Here is a 12,406-nt window from a genome sequence, read left to right as displayed (position 1 = left end):
GTCATGTCCGAGGTGCTCCTGGCCACATCGGCCAGGAGCGCCTAGGCAGACATGGGCGCAGGGACTAAATTTGGAGTGACTTGACCAGGTCACTCTCTTTAGTCCTGCAGTCAGTCCTATTGAACCGTCTTATGGTGAGCAGGCAGGCGATACGGCTTGCTAGCAGTCGTACTGTACCATCTTCTGCCAGGCAGGCAAGAGATGAGGATGGATAGCAGTCATATTGCACCATCTTCTGCCGGGCAGGCAAGAGATGAGGATGGCTAGCAGTCGTATTGCACCATCTTCTGCCGAGCAGCCATGAGATGTGGATGGCATGCAGTCCTTCTGCACCGTCTGCTGCCAGCCAAAGATGTAAAAGATAGATGGAGTGGATCAAAACAAGAAATAGACCAGATTTGTTTTGTACTCATTTTCTTCCCCCCCACCCCCACCCCGTCTAGGGGACTCATTCCTCTAGGTCACACTTCAGTCACTCACAGAGAAGGTTCAGCCAGGTAAATCTAGCCATGTATCAATCAGAGGCCAGACTAACCTCCTTGTTCCAATAAGAACAATAACTTAGGTGCACCATTTCTTATTGGAACCCTCCGTGAAGTCCTGCTTGAAATACTCCTTGATGTAAAGCCACCCCCTTTGTTGATTTTAGCTCCCTGAAGCCAACCCTGTAAGCAGTGTCGTCAGTCGCCCCTCCCTCCGTCAGAGCAACGGCAGACAATCATTCCGCACCTTTTTTCTGTGCGGACGCCATACCAAGGCAAGCATGGAGGCCGCTCAGCTCACTTTGGCAATTAGGAGCACATTAAACACCACACGCATTAGCCAGCAGTATATGCAGCACCAGAAACTGACAGAGCGATACCGGGCGAGGAGGCGACGTCAGCGCGGTCATGTGAGTGATCAGGACATGGACACAGATTTCTCTGAAGGCATGGGCCCTGCCAATGCATGCATCATGGTGCTAATGGGGCAGGTTCATGCTGTGGAACGCTGATTCTGGGCTCGGGAAACAAGCACAGACTGGTGGGACCGCATAGTGATCCGGGTCTGGGACGATTCCCAGTGGCTGCGAAACTTTCACATGCATAAGGGCACTTTCATGGAACTTTGTGACTTGCTTTCCCCTGCCCTGAAGCGCATGAATACCAAGATGAGAGCAGCCCTCACAGTTCACAAGCGAGTGGTGATAGCCCTTCTAGAAGCTTGCAACACCAGACAGCTACTGGTCAGTTGGGAATCAATTTGGAGTGGGCAAGTCTACTGTTGGGGCTGCTGTGATGCAAGTAGTCCACGCAATCAAAGATCTGCTGATATCAAGGGTAGTGACCCTGGGAAATGTGCAGGTCATAGTGGATGGCTTTGCTGCAATGGGATTCCCTAACTGTGGTGGGGCCATAGACGGAACCCATATCCCTATCTTGGCACCGGAGCACCAAGCCCGCGAGTACATAAACCGCAAGGGATACTTTTCAAAAGTGCTGCAAGCTCTGGTGGATCACAAGGGATGTTTCACCAACATCAACGTGGGATGGCCGGGAAAGGTGCATGACGCTCGCATCTTCAGGAACTCTGGTCTGTTTCAAAAGCTGCAGGAAGGGACTTTATTCCCAGACCAGAAAATAACTGTTGGGGACGTTGAAATGCCTATATGTATCCTTGGGGACCCAGCCTACCCCTTAATGCCATGGCTCATGAAGCCGTACACAGGCAGCCTGGACAGTAGTCAGGAGCTGTTCAACTGCAGGCTGAGCAAGTGCAGAATGGTGGTAGAATGTGCATTTGGACGTTTAAAGGCGCGCTGGCGCAGTTTACTGACTCGCTTAGACCTCAGCGAAACCAATATTCCCACTGTTATTACTGCTTGCTGTGTGCTCCACAATATCTGTGAGAGTAAGGGGGAGACGTTTATGGCGGGGTGGAAGGTTGAGGCAAATCGCCTGGCTGCTGGTTACGCGCAGCCAGACACCAGGGCGGTTAGAAGCGCACAGGAGGGCGCGGTACGCATCAGAGAAGTTTTGAAAACCAGTTTCATGACTGGCCAGGCTACGGTGTGAAAGTTCTCTTTGTTTCTCCTTGATGAAACCCCCCACCCTTTGGTTCACTCTACTTCCCTGCAAGCTAACCACCCTCCCCTCCTCCCTTTAATCATTGCTTGCAGAGGCAAGAAAGTCATTGTTGCTTCACATTCATGCATTCTTTATTCATTCATCACACAAATAGGGGGATGACTACCAAGGTAGCCCAGGAGGGGTGGTGGAGGAGGGAAGGAAAATGCCACACAGCACTTTAAAAGTTTACAACTTTAAAATTTATTGAAAGCCATCCTTTTTTTTGGGCAATCCTCTCTGGCGGAGTGGCTGGTTGGCCGGTGGCCCCCCCACCGCGTTCTTGGGCGTCTGGGTGTGGAGGCTATGGAACTTGGGGAGGAGGGCGGTTGGTTACACAGGGGCTGTAGTGGCAGTCTGTGCTCCAGCTGCCTTTGCTGCAGCTCAACCATACACTGGAGCATACTGGTTTGGTCCTCCAGCAGCCTCAGCATTGAATCCTGCCTCCTCTCATCACGCCGCCACCACATTTGAGCTTCAGCCCTGTCTTCAGCCTGCCACTTACTCTCTTCAGCCCGCCACCTCTCCTCCCGGTCATTTTGTGCTTTCCTGCACTCTGACATTATTTGCCTGCACGCATTCGTCTGTGCTCTGTCAGTGTGGGAGGACAGCATGAGCTCAGAGAACATTTCATCACGAGTGCGTTTTTTTTTCTTTCTAATCTTCACTAGCCTCTGGGAAGGAGAAGATCCTGTGATCATTGAAACACATGCAGCTGGTGAAGGAAAAAAAAGGGACAGCGGTATTTAAAAAGACACATTTTATAAAGCAGTGGCTACACTCTTTCAGGGTAAACCTTGCTGTTAACATTACATACATAGCACATGTGCTTTCGTTACAAGGTCACATTTTGCCTCCCTCCACCGCGTGCCTACCCCCTCAACCCTCTCCCCTCCCCGTGGCTAACAGCGGAGAACATTTCTGTTCAGCCACAGGCAAACAGCTCAGCAGGAACGGGCTCCTCTGAATGTCCCCTGAAGAAAAGCACCCTATTTCAACCAGGAGACCATGAATGATATCATCTCACTCTCCTGAGGATAACACAGAGAGATAAAGAACGGATGTTGTTTGAACGCCAGCAAACATACACTGCAATGCTTTGTTGTACAATGATTCCTAAGTACGTGTTACTGGCCTGGAGTGGTAAAGTGTCCTATCATGAAGGACGCAATAAGGCTGCCCTCCCCAGAAACCTTTTGCAAAGGCTTTGGGAGTACATCCAGGAGAGCCGCGAATGCCAGGGCAAATTAATCCTTTCACATGCTTGCTTTTAAACCATGTATAGTATTTTAAAAGGTACACTCACCGGAGGTCCCTTCTCCGCCTGCCGGGTCCAGGAGGCAGCCTTGGGTGGGTTCGGGGGGTACCGGCTCCAGGTCCGGGGTGAGAAACAGTTCCTGGCTGTCGGGAAAACCGGTTTCTCCGCTTGCTTGCTGTGAGCTATCTACAACCTCATCATCATCTTCTTCATCCCCAAAACCTGTTTCCATGTTGCCTCCATCTCCATTGAAGGAGTCAAACAACACATCTGGGGTAGTGGTGGCTGAACCCCCTAAAATGGCATGCAGCTCATCATAGAAGCGGCATGTTTGGGGCTCTGACCCGGAGCGGCTGCTCGCCCCTCTGGTTTTCTGGTAGGCTTGCCTCAGCTCCTTAAGTTTCACGCGGCACTGCTTCGGATCCCTGTTATGGCCTCTGTCCTTCATGCCCTGGGAGATTTTGACAAAGGTTTTGGCATTTCGAAAACTGGAATGGAGTTCTGGTAGCACGGATTCCTCTCCCCATACAGCGATCAGATCCCGTACCTCCCGTTCAGTCCATGCTGGAGCTCTTTTGCAATTCTGGAACTCCATCATGGTCACCTCTGCTGATGAGCTCTGCATGGTCACCTGCAGCTTGCCACGCTGGCCAAACAGGCAATGAGATTCAAAAGTTCGCAGTTCTTTTCCTGTCTATCTGGCCAGTGCATCTGAGTTGAGAGTGCTGTCCAGAGCGGTCACAATGGAGCACTCTGGGATAGCTCCCGGAGGCCAATACCATTGAATTGTGCCCACAGTACCCCAAATTCGACCCGGCAAGGCCGATTTAAGCGCTAATCCACTTGTCAGGGGTGGAGTACGGAAATTGATTTTAAGAGCCCTTTAAGTCGAACTAGAGGGCTTCATCGTGTGGACGGGTGCAGGTTTACATCAATTTAACGCTGCTAAATTCAACCTAAAGTCCTAGTGTAGACCAGGGCTAAGGGTATGTCTACCCTGCAACACCTGCAGCTGGCCCATGCAAGCGGACTCCAGCTCAGGGGCTCCAGCTAAGAGTGTTTAATTGCAGTGTAGAATTCCAGGCTCTGTCCACAGCCTGAGCTCTGGGATCCTCCCACCTCATAGGGTCCTAGAGCCCAGAACTCTACACTGCAATTAAACAGCCACTTAGCCTGAGCCCAAGTCAGCAGACATGGGCCAGCCACGGGTTTTTAATCACAGTTCAGATATACATACCTTAAGAGGCAGCCTGCTGAGTTGGTTAGAGGACAGGCAGACCTACAGGGGATCCAAAGTCAGAGAGGACTGGAAAAGGGGCTCCACACTAGCCGAAGCTCCCTGCAGTGAGGACAGGAACAAAAGCATGAAGGCGCAGGGGACCCTTAAATGGGAATTAGGGGACCTGTAGTAGTAACCCAGATGAGGTAGTGCAGACAGGTATTGATGGGAGTTAACACACTTGTTTAAGGTTCAAGCTAGGAATTCCAGTGGGAGGGGGGTGTTAAGTTCCCCTTCTATTGCCCTGCAGTCACAGGGTACAATGGTGAGCGCAGCAGAGGTGCCCCTAATCAAAAAGGGAAGGATTACTAGACAGCTGTTTCGATGAACTGCATTCTTTTAATAAATAAGATTGCAGAAATGGTGTTGGACTTGCACAAGTATCTCACACAATTGTGAGAATCCTAAGAATGGGGGAATGGAGGCAGGAGCCTATGGCAGCTGAGAGAAGACCCGGTTACACCCACCACAAGAAAACCTGGAGGATCCACAGGAATAGAAGAGCATAGCTTCCCCCACCCCCATCCCTGCAAAAAAATACACACACATCTGCCTACAAACAATAAGGCGTTTGGGAGATGGGTTTAATATTGAACATACACACACCCTGTGGTGGGAAAAGAAAACAAAAGTTCCAATCCAGCATCCAGAAGCCGGATCTAGGTGCTTCACATTTATCAAATACCGAAACCTGAAGCAAAAGATGGGAGCTCCAAACAGAATTCAGAGACAGCCCCCTGGCAGGAATCCCAACGCTCTCCATAACACCTGTGGATTTGGACTGTGGTGATGACCTATATAGCTTGTTCCAATTAGCATCAGTACAAAAGAAAAATCTGCACTTCTGACCATCTGATTCTGGAAACTTAAGCACAAATTAATAGGACTGTCGATTAATCGCAGTGAACTCACACAATTAACTTAAAAAAATTAATTGCGATTAATTGCAATTTTAATGGCACTGTTAAACAGAATACCAATTGAAATGTATTAAACATTTTTGGATGTTTTTTCTACATTTTCCAATATATTGATTTAAACACCACAGAATGCAAAGTGTACAGTGCTCATTTTATATTATTTTATTACAAATATTTGCACTGTAAAAACAACAAAATAAATAGTATTTTTCAATTCACCTCATACAAGTACTATAATGCAATCTCTTTATGATGAAAGTGCAACTTAAAAATGTAGATTTTTTTGTTACATAACTGCACTTAAAAATAAAACAACGCAAAACTTTAGAGCCTACAAGTCCACTCAGTCCTACTTCTTGTTCAGCCAATCGCTAAGATAAACAAGTTTGTTTACATTTACGGGAGATAATGTGGCCACCTTCTTATTTACAATGTCACCTGAAAGTGAGAACAGGTGTTCGCATGGGACTTTTGTCGCCAGCATTGCAAGATATTTACATGCCAGATATGCTAAACATTTGTTTGCCCCTTCATGCTTACCATGCATACCATCATTCCAAAAGACATGCTTCCATGCTGACGACACTCGTTATAAAAATGATGTGTTAATTAATTTTTGACTGAACTTCCTGGGGGAGAATAGTAGGTCTTCTGCTCTGTTTTACCCACATTCTGCCATATATTTCACGTTATAGCAGTCTCGGATGATGATCCAGCACATATTCGCTTTAAGAACACTTTCACATCAGATTTGACAAAACGCAAAGAAGGTACCAATGAGAGATTTCTAAAAAAAGCTACTGCACTTGACCCAAGGTTTAAGAATCTGAAGTGCTGTCCAAAATCTGAGAGGGACGAGGTATGGCGCATGCTTTCAGAGGTCTTAAAAGAGCAACACTCCAATGTGGAAACTACAGAACCCGAACCACCAAAAAAGAAAATCAACCTTCTGCTGGTGGCATCTGACTCAGATGATGAAAGTGAACTTGCATCTGTCTGCACTGTTTTGGATCGTTATCGAGCAGAACCCGTCATCAGCATGGATGCATGTCCTCTGGAATGGTGGTTGAAGTATGAAGGGACATATGAATCTTTAGCACATCTCGTACGTAAATATCTTGCGACGCCAGTTACAACAGTGCCATGCGAAGACCTGTTTTCACTTTCAGGTGACGTTGCAAACAAGAAGCAGGCAGCATTACCTCCTGCAAAAACATAGGACTGAGTGGACTTGTAGGCGCTAAAGTTTTACATTGTTTTATTTTTGAATGCAGTTATTTTTTGTACATAATTCTACATTTGTAAGTTCAACTTTCACAATAAAGAGATTGCACTCCAGTACTTGTAGGAGGTGAATTGAAAAATACAATTTCTTTTGGTTTTTTACAGCACAAATATTTGAAATCAAAAATAAATATAAAGTGAGCACTGTACTCTGTGTTGTAATTGAAATCAATATTTTTGAAAATGTAGAAAACATCCAAATATATTTAATTAAATAGTATTCTATTTTTTTTAATCGCTTGACAGCCCTACAAATTAACCATTGTTGCCCTTTACTGCTGCTTTGTGATAAAGTGTCTTGAAGTTTTTAAGAAAATGTTTTCTGTCTGAGCTTTACATTAGAAATATCAGGTCTTCATTTCTAAGGATGTAAGCAGAGCTGTTACTCCCTTTCTCCTCCCCTTCCCCCTCCCTGTTTGCGGAGGGGGAGCTGCAGATCAAGTTACAGCTTTCTGGGCTGGGACATCACTATTGTGGTCCTCCTAAAATAGTGCCACTGTCCCCCAGAAAAGTGGGGAAAAGACTCATGTAGCTGATATTTTAAAAGGTAAAAAGGTGGAGGGAAATAGTGAGTCTGCATATTCATAAAGAAGCAGTAAAGCTTTTGCTTTTCCTGTCATCTTTTAGAAATCAGAACATTCCCCACCTCTTGAAACGTAAGTCACTAAAATGTTGTTTTTCATTTCAATTTGGTCTTTGTTAACTTAAAAAAAAGGATTAATGAAATATAAGGTAAGATTTATAGGACAATTTCACATTTGAGCTGCCATAAATATGATCGGTGCTCTACTGCCAGACTGTTTAATGTTCCCCAGTGTGTAAGCATTTGTCCAGTTTCTGACCACATGTAGTGTGAAATCAAGAGGTAGATGTGCTATACCAACCAGCTCATTCTACGGTTACAAAAAACTATCCTGCAGACTGTTCCCCTTTACCTTTCTTCCACTTTCCTCACTGATTCCCAAGCTACTCCACTTCTGCTATTACTGCTGTTGGGGAAAGATGAGATCAGAAACCAGCATGGAGAACTTCTGTTCCCACAGAGCTGAGAAATTTGATGATCTCAGAGGATTGTGTGAAAGAAGACCCCTGACATCTTCTGTACATTGCCAGCAGCCCTTTATGAGTATGCAGTGGGAAAAGTTACTGGAAACCTCAGCAAAGCCATTGTCTCTCCCCCACTTCCTCTTCTCATTTGCCTGCCTCTCTTCTCCCATCCTCCTACAGAAGCACAAGGCCCAGAGATGTACACTTGCTCTCCTAAATTTAATGTAAAGCAAAGTCATTTTAACAGGGCTAATGTAATTCTCTAGCTAAACTCAACCACCTTAAATCCATGTTCTGTCATCTCTTCTCTGGTCCCTATTTCCTCTTCATAGATGTGATCTGAAGTGGGGCTCTTACATCAGAAAACATTACAGGCTTTAAACCAGTGAGTCCCTGTGCTTCCTCTTGAAGATATTTTAAGAGTTCCTTCATCTTCTGCTTAATCCTGTGAAAAAGCCATAATCCTGTTCATAGTATCCATATAGAGAAGAAGCTATTAAAATATCCAATACACACCAACAATTAACATGTAGTTACCAGCAACATCTTCTATTCTAAGTATGGGGGGGGGAAATGTGGTTCTCTAAGATACCGTGGTGCGGTAACTGTTGGAAAATTCTGACTTGAATTTTGACCACCGTATATTGCTATGGGAATAACTGTGATGGTACAAAATAGTAAGTTTTACCACAGAATCAAGCCAGAAACAGTATGCTTCATAGAACACTATTATAAAGTCACATATTTATAATCAGAAGGAAGACTGGAGATAGTTGGAAATAAAATAAAATAAAACAGAGGAATTTTATTATGTTTTAATACACTTCAAAGTGGCCTACTTTTGAAGTCCAATTTAACAAACGTGTCAGATTATTTTTACCTCCTGGCAAAACTTGGAGAAAACCTTGCCTTTGATACAGGACTTGACAAAGTGATGATTCACCCAGGGAAGGATGGGCAGCCTGATGCCACCCTTAATTCACAATTAACAATAGGATAGCAGGATATGGTAAAATCATGACTCAACACTAAAACTGAAAAGTCAGCCACTTTATTGGACCTATGATGTTTGCCAGTAGTAATTTCTAACCTAGACTTATTTCAAACAACCATTTATTTCCAATATACAGGCTAACAGCTCTTGAAGTATATTTTATTTAATATTCCATTAGCTCTTTGGGCCAATGACCATGCCTTATCAACACAGTGGTGTACCAAGCATGCTGTCAGCGAAGAGTAAGTGCATATGTGTACACAACTAATATACCAATGATTATTTTAAGTGTAAGGAATAAGTGCAAGGAACCCCTAAATGCTGTATCTGTGCCTTTACAGCAGTGTTTGCCTCATTATAAGAAGATCCTGCTAAGGGTAGCCATTGTTTCTGAGGGAGTAGTCCTATTCACTTAGGAAGGAGCACTATGCCCTCCTTAAAAGCCACAAGCATAACAGATGTACAATAGTGCATCCTGGTATATCACAACTTAATATGCACAGGCAATTTTTATCATGACCAACCTGCCCTTTAAAATTCATGTCATACCTAAATTACAGTCTGTACATTTGGGATATTTCCACAACCGTGCAGGTCTGGAAAGCCCTTCCCAAATAATAGTGTGCTCTCCTAAAGATTATCTGCTCTTGGAATTTTAAATTCCATTCTAAGATCATGACAATCTCCTCCTGCAATTCTCCCTCATAGATGTATCTGTATAAAAATTAGTCTAAGCCTAATTATTCTCATTTGAATTAAATGAAGCTTTCCACACGAGGTAGCTGCTTTAAAAAACCAAAAAGCAGATGTAATGATCTCTCCAGAAAAGCAATACACACTGATTTTGGATTTGTTTCTAAAATCTGGACCATCTTTATGCTTATGGACACCAAAGCTCATGGTTAAATTGGGCTTCCTAGAGGTCTATAACCATCCACTACTTGCTAACGAAAGCCATAACACATCTATATCATTTCAAACAAAATACTTTTATTTGAAGGAGTCATCTCTGGAAGGGATTTCCAATGAAACGTTACATATTGTGATTCATGCATTTAGCAATCTAGTGTTCTTTTAGGGGTTTTTCCCAGACATTCCTTAGAGTGGGTTTTTCGCTCTAGTGTCACAGTTGAAGTTAACCCTATGGACACAGTTTTGTAACAGCTGCCTCTATCCGTCTAGCCCAAGTCGCCACAAATATATTTGCCTCTTCCCTTCCTTTTAAGAATACAGAGCCTGCAAAGCAGTCTGCTATGTGAGTACCAGGTGGGTTTGATCTCAGCAGCCACAGCCGGACCGAGTGGCACATTAACAACATAGCAACGATTAGGTAACTTGTTGCAACAGTAAATATTCAGCCACATTCTTCACAAAGGAGCAAAGACCCAAGGGCGCTGAAAACACACAGCCCTTTTAACAGACGACTCGTTACAACTCACAACCCCACCTCCCCCGCGCACACATCCACACCATGCACCCCCGGGTCCGGAGAACTCTGATGCAAGTCTCCTCTGGTTCTCAATCTGGTTTCAATCCCAGCTGAATCCATCCCATCTCCGCGGGGAAACAAGAGCCGGGACACACACAAGCCCTTTCACCAAGGCTAAACAAAGAGGGCAGGCGGGAGATGGGGGGGGTGGCAGCTCCACGCAGAGGGAGCTCCCAGCTCCCAGACACACACAACACATCGCTTCACCTGGAAGAGTCCCGCCTGCCCAGCTCCCCTCCCCTCCGGGAGCTTTGTCCTCCCAAGCTCGGCAAAAGTGTCTGTGCGGGGTGCCCTGTGCTCATGGGCATGGAAAGCCAGGTCGGGGCAACGGAGGGATCCCCCAACCAGCGCCGGCATTGCTGGCTCCGTAACCTCTGACCCCGTCGCCCAAACCCTAAAACCATCTTTTCCCCTTGTTCCCTTCTCGGCCCCGGCCCCGGCCCCGGCCCCGGCCGCGTTTCCCGCGCAGCAGCCCCAGGGCAGCGGGGCCGGGGTCGCTCCCAGCCGGCCGGCGGGGCACGGCGCGGCGCGAGGGGGACGCACTGTACCTCTCCCCTCAGCGGCGTCTTCCGTCCCTCCCGCAGCCCGGCGCGCGGCAGCCGCTCTCCGGCTCTGCCCCTGCGAGTGAACGGGGCGCCGGCCACGCCCCTCCCCCTCTCCACCCCGGCGCAGGGCGGAGGCAGCCGGCGGCCGAGATTGGGAAGGGGCTGGGGCGCTCCCAGCACCTCCGGCCGCCGCCCAGCCGGGCCGCGGCTCGCAGCGCCCCCCGGCGGCCTGACTGCGACGCTCACCCGCGCTCCAGCCCCACACACGCTGGGCGGCCGGGAGCCCGCGCCGGGAGCCCGCGGGGGAGCTGCGCCCCGCTGTGAGGCGGGATGAGGGACGTAGCTGACGCGTCTCCCTGCCGCGGAAACCCCGCTCCCCTCCGTCCCAGGGGCGAGGCGGGGGGCCAAGGTTTCCAGCGGGGGCGCCCCCAGTTCGGCACCTGCCGTCCAGCCGGGGGGATGCTCAGTAGCTGGGAAATAAGTTAGTCTAGGGAGCTCCCCCTGCCCCCCCGCCGGACTCTGCCAGTCCTGGCCCCGCCGCAGGGGCTGAGGGACACTGGTCACATGTCCAAAATGTTGCAAATTGGATACTATTAATTTAGGCTTAAATAGAGACTGGGAGTGGCTAAGTCATTATGCAAGGTAGCCTGTTTCCTCTTGTTTTTTCCTACCCCCCCCCCCCCGATGTTCTGGTTTAACTTGGATTTAAACTTGGAGAGTGGTCAGTTTAGATGAGCTATTACCAGCAGGAGAGTGAGTTTGTGTGTGTATGGGGGTGGGGGGGATGTGAGAAAACCTGGATTTGTGCAGGAAATAGCCCGACTTGACTATGTAAAGAGTTGTCACTTTGGATGGGCTAGCACCAGCAGGAGAGTGAATTTGTGTGGGGGGGTGGAGGGTGAGAAAACCTGGATTTGTGCTGGAAATGGCCCACATGATGATCACTTTAGATAAGCTATTACCAGCAGGACAGTGGGGTGGGAGGAGGTATTGTTTCATATTCTCTGTGTATATATAAAGTCTGCTACAGTTTCCACGGTATGCATCTGATGAAGTGAGCTGTAGCTCACGAAAGCTCATGCTCAAATAAATTGGTTAGTCTCTAAGGTGCCACAAGTACTCCTTTTCTTTTTGCGAATACAGACTAACACGGCTGTTACTCTGAAACATGTCCAAAATAGAAATAAGGACAAGTCGCCATGAGGTTTGCCCCGGTGCCCCCCTCATCTGGACTAACTGTAGAAAGGAGCAAACATTGGAAAAGTGTAAAAAGGGGGAATTTCCCTCTTGCCTTCCCCTCCGGCTCCAAAGTGATAAGACCTGCTCTGGACAAGGGCGCCCTGCAGCCTGCCAGCGTGTGGCGGAGACTCAGGGCCCGTGGGTCTCTCACTGCCGCTAGGTGCAATACAGGGCATCACCGCACGGTTCGGTTCAACTCTAGTGACTATTTGTCAGACAACAATGAAATACCAGACACTTCCACCT

The 12,406-nt window shown here is 47.4% G+C and overlaps 1 protein-coding gene across 4 annotated transcripts in view; it reads right to left on the bottom strand.

Annotated features, from left to right (window-relative positions):
- Positions 1 to 11,116, bottom strand: part of MYO1B (myosin IB) — a 185,630-nt gene extending 174,514 nt beyond the window's left edge. For 3 of the 4 annotated variants that reach the window (XM_048869682.2, XM_048869684.2, XM_048869687.2), the window contains exon 1: positions 10,925 to 11,115. The gene's annotated coding sequence lies outside the window, so the exon portion shown is untranslated. Of the gene's footprint in view, positions 1 to 10,924 lie in introns of all 4 variants that reach the window. The other variant, XM_048869686.2, reaches the window with a different exon arrangement.
- Between the last annotated feature and the right edge of the window lie 1,290 nt (positions 11,117 to 12,406).

This window comes from Caretta caretta, chromosome 11, assembly GCF_965140235.1.
Source record: "Caretta caretta isolate rCarCar2 chromosome 11, rCarCar1.hap1, whole genome shotgun sequence".
In the NCBI taxonomy this organism is placed as follows: Eukaryota; Metazoa; Chordata; order Testudines; family Cheloniidae; genus Caretta; species Caretta caretta.
This window is presented reverse-complemented; position numbering and strand designations above follow the sequence as displayed.